Source organism: Amblyomma maculatum, chromosome 7 (genome assembly GCF_055883805.1).
Source record: "Amblyomma maculatum isolate TAMU_Amacu chromosome 7, ASM5588380v1, whole genome shotgun sequence".
Taxonomy (NCBI): Eukaryota; Metazoa; Arthropoda; class Arachnida; order Ixodida; family Ixodidae; genus Amblyomma; species Amblyomma maculatum.
Window position 1 is genome coordinate 217,097 of NC_139350.1, and position 18,164 is coordinate 235,260.

Consider the following 18,164-nt stretch of genomic DNA (forward strand, 5'->3'; position numbering starts at 1 on the left):
CCTCCAGTGCACCCGCTGCGGAGCCTTTAATCATGTCTCCGCCGCTTGCACCAGGCCTGATCGCTGCTCCATCTGCGGCGGATCACACCACACTCGGAAGTGCACTTCTAGCACTCCCAAGTGTTTTCATTGCGGAGGTCGGCACCGGGCTGCTGATCCCTCGTGTCCCAAGTGGCGACACCAACAGCAGCTAACCACGGCTCTCCGCAAGACAACAACACCTGAAGATCGGCGGCAAGTGCTCAACGAGCTCCGCCCTCTTCAGCCCACTGGGTCTGGGTCTACCCAGTTCGAATCCTACTCAAAGGCCCTCCAGTCACGGAGTCCCAAGCACCCCAGCGTACCAGCTAGGGAGCCCCCTCAGCAACCTGTGGCGGTGGATATCCAAGCCACACTCACTTCGGTAACCGAAGCGCTACGACTTGCTGTCCAAGCGCTCATGACCCAGCTCCCACCCAACTCTGGCGCTCGCCGATTGGGAGAAGCTGCTGCTCTCATTACTGGGAGCCCTACCACTCGCCATCATGGCCAGACGTAGGAACAGACGCAACCCTGTTCCCAGGAGACCGCGTGTCTTGCAGTGGAATACCAACTCCCTGCGACTACGACACGCGGACCTCAAAGATCTAATCCTCCAGAAATCTCTGGAATTTGATGTCTTTGCTTTACAGGAGACCCGAGTCCCAGCGGAGAACCTCCGACTACCAGGATTCACCGGGTACTCTGGCCGCTCATGCTGCTCCAACCAGGACTGCAATGATGCCCCCTGCCTGGATCCTTCGCATCCACAACACAGGCCCCGCACAGCCATCTATGTGAGGAGTGACATACCCCACACACTGATGGATGTTGCCCAACCTGACCTAGGACAACTGGAGATCTGTGCCGTGCGCGTCCGTATGGGTGACACGGACACTACAGTTGCTTCAGTATATGTCCCTCCAGGAGTTCCTTGGGACCCCTCCTGCCTCATTGCCCTTCATTCCCGTCTAGGTAAGGATGTCCTTATCTGCGGGGATTTCAACTCCCACCACAGGGCATGGGGCAACCAGTCCAGCACCACCCGAGGCAAAAAGCTCTTGGACGCCATCAACGCGGCTGGCCTTCGTTTCCTACAGCCTACCTCCCCTACCTTCATTCGGCCAGGACGATCTTCTTTCATCGACCTGGCTCTCATCTCTGATGCCTGCCACTATTCGTGGGCCAGAGCTCCTGACTCTTTGGGCTCGGATCATTTTCCCATCTTCCTTAACCCCTCTATGAGGGGTAGGAGGAGGGAAAAGCTCTACCCCATTACCAAATGGGCCGAGTTCAGAGAACGAGTGAAAGACATCCCACTTGCAGGTGACTTCCTGGATTTTCTTGGACGCTGCGCCAAGAACTCCACAATCACCTGCGCAGTACCACTACATGCACCAGTCCCGGACCTACGTCTACTCGGACTTAGGGCCTCCAGACGAAGGGCTGAGCGAGTGGCCGAGCGCACCCACCATCCAGAACATTGGAAGGCCTTCCGCAGGATCGATGCTTGCTGCCGTCGGCAGGCCAATCGTCGTTCCCGGGAAAGCTGGGCCAGCATTTGCCAGTCCATACAGTCAGCCAGACAGTCCTCTGCTGCCTGGCGCATCCTCAAATCCCTTTTGCAGGTTGCCTCCAATCGACAACCTGTCCTGGGAGCAGCCATCGCAAGAGGCATTTCCTTTCAAGACTTGGCAGAGCAACTTGCCGACTTCCTTTCCAAGTCAGCCACGCCCCCCCCCATCCGCTGGACTTCCAGTGGCGAATCCCCCTTCGCCCCTTCGGGCTACCCCTTCACCACCAGCAGCTTTGGCACAGACCATCTCTGCCCTCTGCAATGAACCCATTGCCCCTCATGAGCTTCAATGTGCCCTCAACCGCTCGAAGAAGAAATCAGCTCCTGGCGCTGACGGACTTACACTCCAGATGCTCCGTAATCTGGATGCCCCGGAGAAGAAGCGCCTCCTCGCAGTCTTCAACGACACATGGGACAGCAGCATACTACCGGACAACTGGAGAAATGCCATCGTTGTTCCCATCCTTAAGCCCCGTAAGCCGGCTAAACAACTATCCTCCTACCGTCCTGTATCTCTCACATCTGCTGCCTGCAAGACCATGGAGTTCATTGCCCTGGAACGACTCACATGGATCGCCAGAGCAACCAACTTCCTTCCAGAGATGCAGACAGGATTTCGGAAGCACCGCTGTACTGCAGACTCTATAGCAGATGTGGTCTCCACCCTTGAGGAAGCCAAATATGCGGGTGATGTTGTCTTCCTGGTCCTTCTGGATGTCCAGTCCGCTTTTGACAACCTGCCCCATACCATCATTGAGCAGGCTCTGGATGCCCTTGGAGTGACTGGGAAACTGCGTGGCTTTGTCTCGGCATTCCTCTCCAATCGCACCTTCCAAGTTCGAGTTGGGCAAACACTTAGCTCTCCTCGTCCTGTCACATCTGGGGTTCCCCAAGGATCAGTCCTCAGTCCTTGGCTGTTCAACCTCGTCCTAGCTGGCCTGCCAAAGTTCGTTCAGCAGATCAGAATCCACAAAGTTTCCTGCTCCATCTATGCAGATGACATAGCCCTCTGGATCCGAGCTCCAAAGAGACGTATTGTCTCCGCTAGGAAGGCTATGCAACAGGCACTGGACGGCGTCCAGTACTTCCTATCATCTAAGGGATTGACCCTCTCGGCTACTAAGTCTGAGGCCCTCGTCTACCATCCCAGAGGAGCACGGAGTTCCCGCCGTCTTGCAACTTTGCATATCGAAGGAACCCCTCTTCCATGGAAACGCCAGGTGAAATACCTAGGTCTCACAATTGACGACCGTCTCACCTGGATCCCAGCTGACAAAGCCCTCATTCCCCATCTTGATCGTGTGGGAAGAGCAGTCCAGCGTCTCCTTGCAAATGGCAATGGTTGCTCCTCCACTTGGGCAATCAAGCTCTTCGAGGCAGCGGCGACTTCGGTCATCCTATATGCCCTTCCCTTCGTCTCCCTTCGGTCGACTCGAGTCATTCGTCTCGACACGATTCGAAGGCGTTGGATTAGAAGATTCCTCGGAGTCCCTCAATCCTCACAGATTCCCGCTACCCTTGCGGAAGCTGGTATCTACCCTCTGGATCTTCTCCTCGCCCAGAGGGGACTGACTCACATTGATCGTCTCAGCCATGCTCCAGATGGTGCCTCACTCCTAGCACGGCTGCACAGCAAATCCCATTCTCGTATGGGTAAGCTGTATACAGTGTACAGAGAAATCATCGGTCCTGTCCCAGGTTTCTCAGTCCTACCTCCTCCACCCAATCGACCCCCAATTCCTGTCTTTTTGGATACGGATGGTCACACCAAGCGTCACACCCCTGTAGCTGCCTTCCAGCAGACAACTGCAGCCCTCCTTGAGGAGTGTAGAGAATCTACACTCCTCTTTACGGATGGCTCGGTTCGACCCGCTACCTTGCAAGCAGCTGCTGCCATGACAGCACCGCAGCTAGACCAGTCTAGGTCCTGCCGCCTGTCATTCCCTGCCAGTTCAACAGCTGCTGAGCTGGCCGGTCTACACCTAGCCGCACAGTTCATCGCTTCCAGTGTCCCTCCTGGACCTGTGAATGTTCTGTGCGACTCCAGATCTGCTCTGCAGCTCCTGACTATCTACCACGGCACCAACCTCTCGGTGAACATTCTCCGAGCCCGTCTCCTAGCACTTCAGGACTCGGGGTATCAACTGGCCCTACATTGGGTTCCAGGACATACTGGAGTCCAGGGCAATGAAGAGGCGGATGCCTTGGCCAAAGCGGCGCACGACAACGGCGCCCCAGTCACTGAGGCTGTCACACCTTTTGACTTTTCAAGACCCCTCTTGAGAAGGTCGATAAGGTCTTTCCATCCTGACCGTCGTATTGCCGCTGGTGAGCATCTCCAACGGCTCTCTGACAAACTTTCACGGAAGGACAAATCCCTCCTCCTACGACTTCGAATAGGCTGCACGTGGACTCCGTCCCGCATGTATGCCTGTGGCCGAGCTCCCAGCCCAGCCTGTCCCTCTTGCGGCAATACTGGCACACTGGGACACTTGCTCCTCGTGTGTCCAGCCTCCGCTGGCCATCGCCAGAAACTTCTGAATGGCTATCGGAATCTTGGTCTCCCTGCTGATACGGAAGGGCAATTGCTCTTCCCAGCTCGGAACCAACTTTCTGCTCACCGGCTCCTCCTGATTTTTCTGGAGGAGTCTGGCCTCAGCTCTGTACTGTAGGCCTGCATGGGCCCATAGTGCTTCGTGCGGAAATGGCGGCGACATAGGCGGCGCCAGCAACCTTCCCCTCCCCAACCTTCCCCTAATCCCAACTTCCCCTTCCCCCTGGTCACCAAGAGTGATGCCACAAAGATGGCTAACATAAGACGTGACCAGTACCCCCTCCCCAAAAAATAAACCATAGTCACCACCACCACCACCACCTTCCATGCCAGTGCTGGCCCCTGCCACGTGGCCCGCATTGGAATGTTCATCCTCGTTGGTTCCAAGGATAAAGTCAGCCCCTTTTTTTTCAATTTGAGTAAGCTGTCCTAGCAGTTTCTGATTTTCCGCTCTTAACAAACTTCATTTTCTAAATCATCCACACGAGACACTAAACTGCCCCTTTCTTGATCAAATCTATCTAGACGCGCACTCAGTACGCAACACCGACACAAAAAGTCGCTGCCTTCCGCTTCACCTACGGAGTCAAAACGCGTTTCCTTGAGATTAACCTGCGCCTCACACTTAGTACACTTTACCTTCTTTTGATAGCACTTCTTAAGCGCTCATCGACTGAACTATATCTATTACGAATTCTCAGAATATACAGATTGCCAAAAGAAGACACAAGAAACGACTAGCAAACACGAGTTAAAAACCAATTCTGCGAATGCCAATAGCCTAGAAAAAAATATTTATCTAAACAAGATAGCTGAATAATGAACGCCAAGAAAACCTAGCTGCCGGCACGAAAAACCAGGCCGCTAGGACCAAGAGCTAAAAGCTATTCTTTTGGCTGCACCTAACCTAACTAGCTGAAAACGAAATAAAGTTAATAAAGAAAGAACTCTTCTATTTGACGCTTCGGAAGCTCCCGCTGTCGCCAGTCCGTCCGTTTCCGGTAGCCACGTGCAATCGGAGGAGCGATAGAACACGCGTCCGCACCCCACGGCTGTCAACTGTCACACGGCTGTCAACTGGGTGCCACTGAAGACAGCGCCCCAAGCGGCAAGCTAACCAGGCGGACGGCCGGGAGACACCGGCATGGCCGACCGCGCCAAGCAGAGCGAAAACGGGCGCCATTACCTAATGTATAAATAAACAATTTTTCTTGTTACACCGGCTACGTCTACCACATGGCGGCAGCGGCGGGATAACCAACGCAGCGTGACACCCCAAGGACAGCGAGCCCAACGTAAACGGCCGCAGCGTCATGCCAGACACTCGCGGCGCGAACAAAGAGCGCGCGAGCGGCACTCCGAGAATGACGTTCAACCCGCTCGCCATGGAACTGCCGACAAAGCTCGATTTCCGCAAGCCCGAAGATTGGACACGATGGCACCGCAGGTGGGAACGCTACCGACTAATCTCCGGTCTGACAATACAGGACGAGACGACGCAAATCAACACATTACTCTACGCCATGGGCGAAGAAGCGGAGGACGTGCTCGCTGCTTTGAAGCTGACAGACGAACAGATGGCATCATACTCCGCCTTGGTGAGTGCTTTTGAAAAGCATTTCCTATCTCGAAAGAATGTCATCTATGAGAGAGCGTGATTTAACTCTCGGAAATAAGAGCAGCCTGAAAACGTCGACGCATTTGCAACTGAACTGTTCAAGATCGCCGAAAGATGCGATTACGGAACTTTCAAAGACGAACTGATTCGGGACAGGCTCGTGATCGGCTTGCGAGACGTAAAACTCAGCGAGAGCCTGCAGCTTGACGCTGAACTCACTTTTGAAAAAGCAACCACAGCTGCCCGCAATTCAGAGAGCGTTAAACTTGAACACAAGGAAATTCGCTCCATCGAACAGCCAGCTCTTGACATGGGAGACGTTCGCAGCCAGACAAACGTCAAAACTCGCTGGAACGAAGCGAAGGTGCTTTTCAAGTCGCGCCCTCAACATACACACAAGACGGGAGACGAACGCTGCAAGTGGTGTGGTGGTGTACGTGACCAGACGGAGACACAGTGTCCCGCGATAGACTAGACATGCAACCAGTGTGGGAAAAAAGGCCACTACGCCGCGTCTGCATATCTAAGCCGAAGGACGAGACCTCGAGTATCCGACAACGACCAAAAGATCTCGGAGAGCTATATCTAGGCGAAATCGAAGTAGGAGTTAACACGCCGTGGAGGATTACTGCTACCGCGAACAACTTGCCTTTTACCTTCAAGGTCGACACCGGCGCGGATGTGACTGCAATCGCACACGACCAGTACGACAGAACCGTCGTGGGACCCATCACGTCAACGCAACAGCTGTTGATAGGCCCAGGCCAGACAGCGATAGCCTCTGTTGACTACATCGATGCAACAGTCACCTGGCGCAGCACTGAAGTCTAAGAAGCAGTCTTCATCATCAGAGGATTAAAAGAACCGCTGCTCAGTCGACCAGCTATAGAATCACTTTAAATTCTACAGCGCCCTCTTGAGCTAGACGAAATCCTCGCACAATCAACTGTTTCTAACCTCTTGGCGTCATACGCAAAGCTAACGTCTGGGCTTGGAGTCATGAAGACTGAGTACCGCATCGAAGTCAAAAAAGATGCTGAGCCATACGCAGTCAATTATCCTAGGCGCGTGCCTCTTCGACTGCTTCCACTTGTGAAGAAAGAACTAGAAAAGATGGAAGACTTGGGAGTCATCCAGAAGACCAAGCGAGCAACCGAGTGGTGTTTTCCAATGGTTGCCGCACGAAAAAAGAACAATGAGCTGCGCATCTGCGTGGACTATGGTCAACTCAACCAACAAATACGCGAACGTGTGCTCATGCCTACGGTGGACGAGTGTCTTGAAAAATTAACAGGTGCAACAGTTTTCAGCCGCCTAGATGACCGAGCAGGGTACTGGCAGGTGCCACTGTCCAAGGACTCTCGCGAATACACAACCTTCATCCCACCAGTTGGCAGGTTCCAGTTCCTGAGGCTTCCCTTCGGAATCTCGACAGCGCCAGAGTTCTACCAACGAGAAATGCTCCGTGTGCTCGAAGGACTAGATGGTGTGAGTTGTCTACAAGATATCATCATTGTCTCAGGGAAGACAACTGAGGAACACGACACCAACCTACTGCTGGTGCTGAGGAAGCTGGAAGACGCAGGTGTTACCCTCAACATCGACAAGTGCTCCTTTCGACAAACAGAAGTAACATTCTTAGGACACGTCGTAAACTCAACAGGAGTCAGCGCCCACCCGGAAAAGGTAAGGGCCATAGTCCAGCTCGACCCACCATGTGATGTGTCAGAAGTCAGGTCTTTGTTGGGCTCTGCAAACCGCCTAGCGAAATTTCTTCCAGAGCTAGCAGACTTAACGAAGCCTCTCAGGGACTTGCTCCGCCAAGACGCTGACTGGCACTGGGGCCCAGCTCAGCAGCAGATTTGACAAACTCAAGCAAGCTTTAAGCAGGACGCCGATTGTCACTCACTACAATGCTCAGTTGTCTCACACAGTGTCTGTGGATGCTTCGTCATACGGTCTTGGGGCTTTACTTCTACACCAGTCGCACGAAAAGCTCCTACCTGTGGCATATGCATCACGCTCCCTTACGGATACAGAACAAAGATATGCCCAAATCGAAAAGAAGGCACTGGCAATCACATGGGCTTGCGAACATTTCCCCAGATACCTGCTGAGATCAACCTTTCACGTGGAAACTGACCACAAGCCGTTAATACCACTGCTGACGACTAAACGACTTAACGAGCTGAATCCTCGCCTTCAATGTTTCAGGATGCGCCTTTTGGAGTACGACTACACCATGTCCAACACTCCCGGCAAAAAGCTGTACACAGCTGACCGTCTGTCCCGGAAGCCATCTGGGAAACCAGCAGACAAAGAAAAACTCTCGAGAGTGCAGTGCGCGAGTTTGAAGAATTAGCACTTGAACAGTTCCCTGCTTCAAACCAAATGCTGGAGAGAATCAGGGCAAGCATCCAGTCAGACGAAACACTTTCCAGGGTGGCTACCTTCTGCACTACATCATGGCCAACTGTACATGGGCTGTCATCTGACCTGAAAAGGTACGTCGAGGTGGCTAGTGAGATTTCGCTCGTTGATGGTCTGCTATTCAAAGGCGACAGAATAATCATCCCGCCGGAAATCAGAGTAGAGGTTCTGGAAAAACTCTATGCAGGCCACTTGGGCACAACGAGGTGCCGAGCGAGGGCAACAGAATGCATATGGTGGCCAGGCATAGGCAAGCACATTGAAGACTACGTGGAAGTGTCCAACTTGCAGATAGCGCAGAAAGCCAGGAACAGAACCCCTGCTTCTAACCCCATTGCCAGCACACCCTTGAGACACAGTCCGCATGGATCTCTTTACGCTGGAGGGGAAAGAGTATGTTGTAGTAGTAGACTACTACTCCCGATTTTTCGAGCTAGAACAGCTGCCGAGGACAGCTACAAAAACATACCCCTAGTCTTGGAGCCAATGTTTGCATGGTATGGTGTTCCACGGACAATACGCACAGACAACGGGCCGCAGTTCACTTCCACAGATTTCAAAGAACTAGTGCATCACTGGGGAGCCTCACATACAACCTCAAGCCCTTACTACCCGCAGAGCAACGGTATGGCTGAGAGGGCTGTGCAGACAGCAAAGCAGCTTTTGAGGAAGTCTTTCAACATACACGAAGCGCTGCTTTCCTACAGGGCCACACCCAGCGCGGAAGGGTTTTCACCAGGAGAACTCTTAATGGGTCGTCGTCTGAACACCACAGTACCAACCACTTCGAAGCTGCTAGCCCTGAAGTGGGACGACAACGAATTCACACACAATAATGAAGCCTACAGAGCTCGTGCAAAACGATCATACGACACCCGGCACAATGTACGGAGCCGAGAGCGCTTACCACCAGGCACAGCGGTGCGCATCCTCGCTGGAGCTGCATCACACGGCGTGGTAACACAGCCAACATCAGAACCAGGGTCCTACGTTGTACAAACCGACAAAGGACAAGCAAGACGTACAGCAAGACACCTGCAACCGTTGCAGGACATGCGCGCCACAAGAAGTGGACGTGTTTGTAAGCGACCAGAACGCCTGGACCTGTGAGATCAAACCTTTCAAGAAAGGGGGGCGTTGTGGGCGCCACTGACGACAGCGCCACAAGCGGCAAGCTAACCAGGCGGACCGCCGGGAGACCCCGGCATGGGCGACCGCGCCAAGCAGAGCGAAAGGGGGCGCCATTACCTGATGTATAAATAAACCGTTTTGCTTGTTATACCGGCTACGTGTACCACACCATTCAAGTGGCGGTAATCAACGCAGAAGCGAAGTGTGCCGTCTTTCTTCACCAAAACGACTGGTGTAGCCCAAGGGCTGTTGGATGGCTGGATCACGTCGTCACGCAGCATTTCCTCAACTTGTTCGCGTATAGCCTGGCGTTCTCGCGGCGTTACACGGTAGGGGCTTTGACGTAGCGGTCAAGCGTTTTCGTCCGTGATGATGCGATGTTTTGCCAACGAAGTTTGCCGCACCTTCAGTGCTGAAGAAAAGCACTTGCTGTAGTTTTCAAGAAGAGTGCGAATCTGGTCTTGTCGGTCTCGGGGGAGAGCTGGGTTAATATCGAAATTGGGCTGCTGGACGCGGTTGGGTGCATTGTCTTCAAGTTGGCTGGGGAGGGCGAAGACTTCTCGGGTGTCCGCTAGCTCGTCAAGTAAAGCAATCGTAATGCACTTGTTCAGGCTTCGGTATTCGTCGGTGAAGTTCGTAACGAGCACATCAGCTTGTCCACGACAGAAATGGACGATGCCTCTTGCGATGCCTATTCCTCTATCCAGTAACTGAGTGTTTCCTTCGACAACCCCTTGCGTGATTTCGACTTCTGTTGTAACCACAGGGAAGATGACGCTTGATCGAGGCGGTACGGTCAGTCCTCCGTCGAGGACGTTGAGAGCGACGTGATGCGTCAAAGGTCTCGTAGCAGGTATGGTTTGTCGTTCGAGAGCTTGATGAGTTTCGATCGGAGGTCGATGATCGCTGGATGTTCGTTCAGAAAATCTATGCCCAGAATCACTTCGCTGGAACAGTGCTGTAGGACGACGAAGCTGGTAGGCTAGGTAACAGTAACCCTTGAGCTGCATCGCTGACGGCTTAATAAGGTTACCACTAGCGGTGCCGATTAGCGGGCCGTCCCAGGTGGTCGTCACTTTCTTGAGCTGGACGGCGAAAGCTCCACTGATGACAGAGTAGTTGGCACCGGTGTCCACTAGGGCGGTAAACGTGCGTCCGTCGACAGCAACATCAAGGTCGCTTGTTCGCGTCCTAGTATTGCAAGTTGGTTTTGGTGTTCAATCTCTGCTTCGTCTTGTGCTGGGGTCACGGCCGGGGCACACCGTCGTAACGTCGCTGGGCGGCGATGTCAACTTGAAGTCTGGTCGTGATCTCGTCGACGTTGTCGTGTTGTGGATCGCCGATTTAATACCTGCGTCGTCACTCATCGTCGGCGGTGGAGGATCTTCGTGTTTTCGCCGTGAAGCTACCCAACTCACCTCCAAAGGTTGCTCAGTTTAGTTTCCCCTGCGCGGGCTTGGGGACCTTCCGCGCACACTCTCATCGTAGTTGCTGCCAGGCGACGCAAAGCGGGCCCTGTACGGCGATGGAGGTCTGAATCGACGGCTTGGTGGTGCAATCTCACCGCTAAGCAGATAGCTGTGATTTCTTGCGGTCGTTCACCTGGGCGTGGTCGTGGAGCGTCGACTGCAAATCCGCGGAGACCGATTCGTCGGTACGGACATTGGCGCAGAATGTGGCCGGCCTCACCGCAGTGGAAGCATAATGGCCCGTTGTTCGCTGTCCTCCAGGCGTCGCACTTTCTGGGGCTTGTGGGTCGTTGGTAGGCTTGGCGGGCGGGGACCAAGGGGCGGCTTTCAGGAGCAGGACGGTAGCGGCGAGGGCTTGGAAAGTCATCACATTGGGGCGCAGGGCGACGTAATGCAGCAGCGTAGTTCATCACTACTGCCTCTTGTGCTGGAACTGTCGCAGCCATTGCTTTAGGAACGCCCAGCGCCTGCTGGACTTCTTCACGGAAGACGTCCGCGAGCGTTGCCACCTGGGGTTGTTGCGATGATGACAGCAATCGGTGGAGCTCCTCTCGCACGATCTCCCGGATGAGGTTTCGAAGGTTCGCTCCGCTTGTAGATGCGCTGGGGTAGTGGCTTGAGTAGTCCGGTTGAAGCGGTCGCTCGTAGTGGCGCATCCAGGTGTCGAACGTCTTCTCGATGGTCTATGCTTCACTTTCAAATTCGTCCACAGTTTTCGGCGGGTTCCGAACAAGCCCCGCAAAAGCGACTCTTTAATGCCTCGCATTAAAATTTCACTCTCGCATCTTCGGTCACGTTAGGGTCGGCGCGGCTAAACAGGCACTTCATCTCCTCTACGCAGACCAGGACGGGCTCGTTTGGGAGTTGAATCCTTGATTGGAGGAGGGCCTGAGCTCTTTCTTTTCGGACAGAACTTGCAAAGGCCATCAAAAACTGTTTTGAATATCTCCCAATCATTTAAAGAAGTCTTGTGATTTTCGAACCAAACTCGTGCATGTCCTTGAAGAACAAAGCAGACTTGCCTGAGTTTCGCAGCGTCGTTCCAGCCGTTGAATTCTGCCACAGGTCGAAAAGGTCCATCCAGTCTTCCGCATCTTCACTGGGCAGTCCTCGGAAGATGGGGGGCTCCCGGGGCTGCACGAAGACGACTGGTGCTGTTGACTGGGCCATTTTCAAAGTTGATGCCTTCCGGAGTCGAACGGGGTCAGGCAGCAGACCGTGTTCGGGTTGTAGGCCTTGGAGTCTGCGGCTGGTTCAGTGACCTGTAGGCTGGTCCCCCAGGGCGACAGGAATAAGGCTGGGGTCTTCGCTTGAAAGATCAAATGCAGCGCCTCCACCAGAAGTCACGTAGTGGTGACAAGGCCGTAGGCACCAAAAGAAGACACAGGCTTGATGATACTGAAATTAACTCTTTATTGGGCTGACTTGCGCCCGCAAAAGAACTAAGCAACTCGGCGGCGGCGATAGCAACAAACGTGCTCGTCGATCGTCGAACAAAGAATGCCCGGCACACTCGTCAACTCTCAATTTAAAGGCTGCTCAAAACAATTTAGATAACGTCGCAAACTGCTACTATCACCACCTGAAACGTTGTAGAAACAACGCAAGTGATCGGGATCTTCGAGACAGATCTCGGCGCATCGTTCGCGACAAAGAAAATGATAACGCGTCCTATCGCGACAACGAGCATTAGCAAGCACGGGATACAGAATTGATACGCGTGCCCGAATCACAGTGATAAGGCCGCATGCTGGCGGCTGTAAAAAACAAATACAGTTTTGAAGGTTTCGCAGCAATATTGTCTGACTGCTTCGTCGTACTGCTGAAGCAAGTCGGCACCAACGCCAAGGCGTTGAACCATGCTGTACTGTAGCGGTGCGCCACCGAAAGATTTCCAGCGAAGTTAGCATCCAAGGTCTTCCCCGGAAGTGTGTCTTCATAGCGCACGTTTATCAGCTGGTTGTTCTCGGGAAGATCTTCTAAACTACTCTGTCTTGGCAACGCTCGTTGAAGGGTCACATATGCCAATGCTGTCCAGCTCCCTGAAACACTGGAGTGTATTTGAAACGTCGACAGAGGACGCTCAAAGCACGCAGACTGCCCCGACTTGAGATAAATTGCTTCCATTACATGAAACAGGGCCTTGCAAAGTCCAACCAAGTCTTGTATCGATGGCGGTGAGACTATTTTCTTGGTTATGGGAACAGATTTAATTAGAAAGGAACTTGGAAATTTGGCCTGCCCCAATAAGCAATTCGCTTTCTTTGCCGCCATTCAAGCCAGGGAAAACATCGTGTCAGCAAGAATTCCTTTGCCCCAACCAACTGTTTAACAATTAAACAGGTGTGCACTAGGACATTCAATCAGTGCGTCGCAAATAAACGGAACTTCGACTGTCTCGATTTCGTGTTTGATGGTGGTTTGATGGTTTGGTGCGCTTACATGTGCAAAACGGATAGGTTTTGCAGATGTAGGCGCACCAAACTGAACTTGCGTGGTGGTGATTCCCGTAGCTGTCCCGAACACATTGATGGTCAAATCGATAGTCTTTACAAGTTGTGCCCCGCCGGGGTGGCGCAGTGGTTACGGCGCTCGACCACTGTTCCCAAGGACGCGGGATCGAATCCCGGCCTCGGCGGCCGCTTTTCAAAGGAGGCGAAAAGCAAGGCGCCCGTGTGCTGTGCGATGTCAGTGCACGTTAAATAACCCCAGGTGGTCGAAACATCCGGAGTCCTCCACTACGGCATCTCTCATAGCCTGAGTCGCTTTGGGATGTTAAACCCCATAAACCAAACCAACCATCTTTACAAGTTGTAGTCATAATTTCCTTGAGACGTCGGTTGTAATGAAAATCATTTAGCTGCCGTTATCACGTATACATCTGATATACATCGACTGGCTCTCTGGGATCAGCCATGTTCTAAATGTTTGCAATAGCACTTGTGTCTTCATGCTACTTGTCGTTGCATCATTAGCCAAGACATGCAAGCTGACACCGTTTGCAGTGGTAGCTGTTTACCGTGAATAATCAGCGTGCTTGCAGATTGAAGCCGCTTGCGGGCCTCAGCACTGCAAACAGCGAATGTTACGACGGCAATTTTTTTTACCTATGCCCTGGATTCGTGCATCGAAAACAACGACAGGATCTGACCAAGAGGCTCCTCCACTGTGGCAGACTCATGTCGCAAGTGCAATATTGCGTTGAGTGCATCGTCGAACGGCTGAAGCACTCACCAGACGTGGCGCTGTACAGAAGAACCCGAAGGCAAAGATCTCCGACGCCAGCCGCATGCTTTATTGTTATCACTACGTGCTCTCACAACCGGCGAGCCGTGACGCACCTCTTGACTGCTCGATTGTTCAATGAATCCAGTTAGTTCTCGAGCTTCCACCTCGATGCGTAGGTGCTCTAGTAACCGTTGAAGTTTCGCTTCTGCTGTTCAGTGACGTTTGGTTCGATGCTTCGCCGCTTGTAGTATAGTCTATCACGACATCATTCGGTATTACATTTACGAGGATCTCTACCAGCATGGTAGAGTTGGATAACTCAGGCACACCTAGCGCATGCAACCCTTTGATGTTGATGTTGACGTAGTCCAGAAAACTACGTAACGCAACCACTTCGGTAGGAGATTTGATGGACTTGAGTGTCCGGAGGTTGGCCAAGTACCGTTGAATAATAACTTGTTGATTCCCGAAGCGGGTCATAGTATGTTGATGGCGTCGCCGTATGATGTTTCTCACTTTTGAATTCCCTCAATTGCTTGTGCCGCCATTCCACTGAGCAGGCTCTTCAAGTAACGAAAGCGATCTATATTGCTCAGGTCTGCGTTAGTGCGGACGGCATGGTGGTACATGTCCCAAGACTAACCAGTGGGACACGTTGTCGTCAAACCAGAGGTGGTGGTGGTGACTCTTTTATTGCACCCAAAAACAGGGGACCAGTCAAAGGACCGGTTGAGCTGTCTTAGAGGAGGTCGGCGGAGATTCCTTGGGATGTCACGGCCTCCACCGCGTGCTGGATAAGCCAGCGTTGGTCTGCTGGCTCGGAAGTACGCAGGAGAGACTCCCACGTCTCTGGGGTGTTTGAGTTGTCTGTGTTGTAGCGTGTACACGTCCACGCCACGTGTATGAGAGTGCCCATTCCCAAACGGATGCACCCGGAGCACCACGCCGAGAGACGGGTCGACCGGGCTCTTCAATTCGAGAAACATTTCAGCGGACGTCCGGACGTCAAGTATACGGACGCCTCTTACCATCCATCGAGGCCAGCGATGGTAGCGGTAGCTCTCGCCCCTCACCGCAGCTGGTACACAGCCTGCAGCATTCGCAATGCAGAAACAGTCACCGCAGCTGAGGAGGTTGCCATTGCGCTAGCGCTAGCCGATCCTAATACCAAAGTTGTCATCAGTGATTCTCAACAGGCTATCCGCAACTACGATGCGGGCCGTATATCTTGCCAGGCGTTACACATTCTACGTTCTACAGCACCCTCTTCCGCATCTCGCTTACTTCTTTGGGCTCCAGCACACGAGTCGCTCAGCGGAAACGCCCAGGCGCACACTCTTGCTCGAGATCTCAGCTGCCGAGCCGAGAGCATGATCAGCCACCCTGCTTCCGCGGAAACTAATATCTCACGCGCTTCTCTATATGCTCACCACTTAAACGGACATACTCTAGCACTACCGACTCCAAAGATGCAGATATCCTCCCACACACCGCGGTCTAACAAGATGCGAGGCTGTCCAATGGCGCAAACTACAAAGTGGCAGTTTCCCACACCCCCTCTTATACAGCAGGATATTTCCGGAACAGATAGCCCCCATGTGCAAACACTGCTCAACTCCGGCCACTCTCGTCAAACCGGAGCAAGTTGAGCTTTGGCAGGCGGGAACCAACTCGGCCTGGTTTTTCAGCAGCAGCCATCGCAGTAGGTTGACTGTCTGCCATCGTGACCTCAATAGCAGTATTGGTAGCATGACAAGGAGCAAGCACAGAAGGAGGTGGCGTTTGCAAAACCTCGATCTGGCGACGGAGTATAGTCATCATTCGTGTGGCAGTCTCCTCACACTCTCGTACAGCCAGAACAGCAGCTTGGGCTTGTTGCTTATTCATCTTCAGGTAACAGCGCAAAAAACACAGATCGGATACGAGAACAAGAACACACAACGAGCGCTGTTGTGTGTTCTTGCTCTTGTGTCCTGTCCGTGTTTTATTTGTTGTTACCTGAAAACTTATACAGCTGTTATGTCTTCTGCGCAGACATCGACTTTCAAAGCATGCATTTTCTCGTTTAGTACGCGTAGGTCGTCGCTGCATGTTTCCAGCCTCGAGTGAATAAGCTTTAACGCAAGAATATCTCCTGCTTCAGAGCTCAAAAGTTCGCTTGCCTCATGGGACATCCGGGTCAGAAAAGCGCGCTGCAGGATGACACGCTGCCTTTCGATGCGGTTCATGATGTCTCAATGAAGCCCTCTTCTTCTCCGGTGGGGTTCGTTGGCGGAACTCCTGGTATCTACCCGGAGGGTCGTTGAATTTTTGTAACCTCCAGAGAGGATCGATGGAGGAGTTCACATCACCCTCCCGGCTTTCGGCACCAAACCTTTATAGACAGAGAGAGAGAGAGAGAGGAAACTTTAATTTGGTAACGGAACAGTGAGGGTGGTTTCCTCAGTCCAGGATACCATTGGCTTGAGCTGCCTCCCGGGCCTAGGACACTCCCAAACTTAGCAAAGTACCACAAAATCTGGCCCGAAAAAATAAAAAATAACACACGTACTGCATGCGGTGAAGTCTCGAACAAAAATTTATAGAAGGAAGGCACACCAGCTCCCAACATGGTGCTCACACATTCTGCAACGCCCCACGCTCTCGCGCCTCTTCCTTTTTCGTCTTCTCAAGCGTCAGACGCAAACTTTCAATAGAAGGTGGTAACTTTTTGCGAATGTGGAATTTTCCCATCATACAGCTAAATATAGAGGCATTTTCATCAGTCATTACACTACTAATGTACCATCAATCAAAGCCGCATTCATTAAGCTGTAAAAAGCGCCCGCCTCGTAGGGAGTTCAGCGAACGTACTTACTCCACTCGGCGCGCTATGCATGCCCACTTACCTTTCCTTTTCGACTAGAGTGCCTGCACTGTATCAGTGGGAAATCATTTAGGGTATCAACTCGCAAGCAGTTCCGGCTTTTTCTAGTCGGAGTTGATGTGCAGTCAAGGCAATAATATGTGGCAAACCCGCAGTATACGCTGTTTGGACTGTATTCAATCAGGTTAATCTTTGAATCAAGGCTACGTAGCGAACCAGGCTATGTTCTTTTCTAAAGAAGGTCAAAGCAAGAAACTTGCATTTACTTAGGCTTGGAAGATGATATACCACAGCAACTATTAGCACCCTGGATTTCGCCGTGCCCTGCAGTGCCCCAATCGTTGAAGACGTATACAGGCGCGGCGGCTTCGACTTACAAAAATAGACGTGGGCGAGAAAATGCCTAGGAGTTTAGTACCTACGTTGCTCGCAGGAAGTAGATTTCGGTAGAGTTAGTTGTTGGGCTAGTTGGTATTCTAGATTTAAGGACATAGTCTTCAGCGCAAAGGCACGCGGCCAAAGGAAAGAAGAAGAAGGAAGACTATAGGGACGAACACAGCGCTGTGGTAATTCGGGTGGTAATTTTCTTCACAGTGTAGCACCGTGTCACATCATGCAGTAACACTTCACGAGGTGAAATGCTCTCGCTGAAATTGACTCTAAATTTGCCTGTCTTACAACTGTATATCTATCTAGCACGAGCAAACTGGGGTAAAATCGAACAGAAAAACAAGATTTCGAAAGTGTAATGCAACAAAATATCAGGGCCGCGAGTGCGATACAGCAAAAAAAAATGCATGCAAAACGATGCCAGCAAGTTTAAAAGACAGGTGACTGCTTGCCTTCCTACAATCTGCGCCTCTTTCCAGCAGCATTCGCCAAATCAACACTTTTTCTCAACAATTGGAGCAATCTAAGAATCGCGCATGACTTGTAGGTGGCACGTTTTCTTTGCCAGCAAAACGCCGTAAACTTGGAAATAAACAGACAGCGGATGGAGGGATGGATGGAATATAGGAGCATCCCCTTTGAAACGGAGTGGTAGCAGTAGCTATCATGCTCATTTTTCTCCCTATATCTTAATTATTGTTTTAGATTGGTTAACTAAATCATCATTCTATTTATTAAATTTTTTGTTTCTACATTACTAACATTATGTCACTTCTCTGCTTTTAAGCCACCAATCTTCCAGTCGTTTTTTGCTAACTTCCACCGCTGGTTTATTCACCCGGCCACTGGTATCTCTAAACCCCAGAGCTTCAGGAACAGTTACT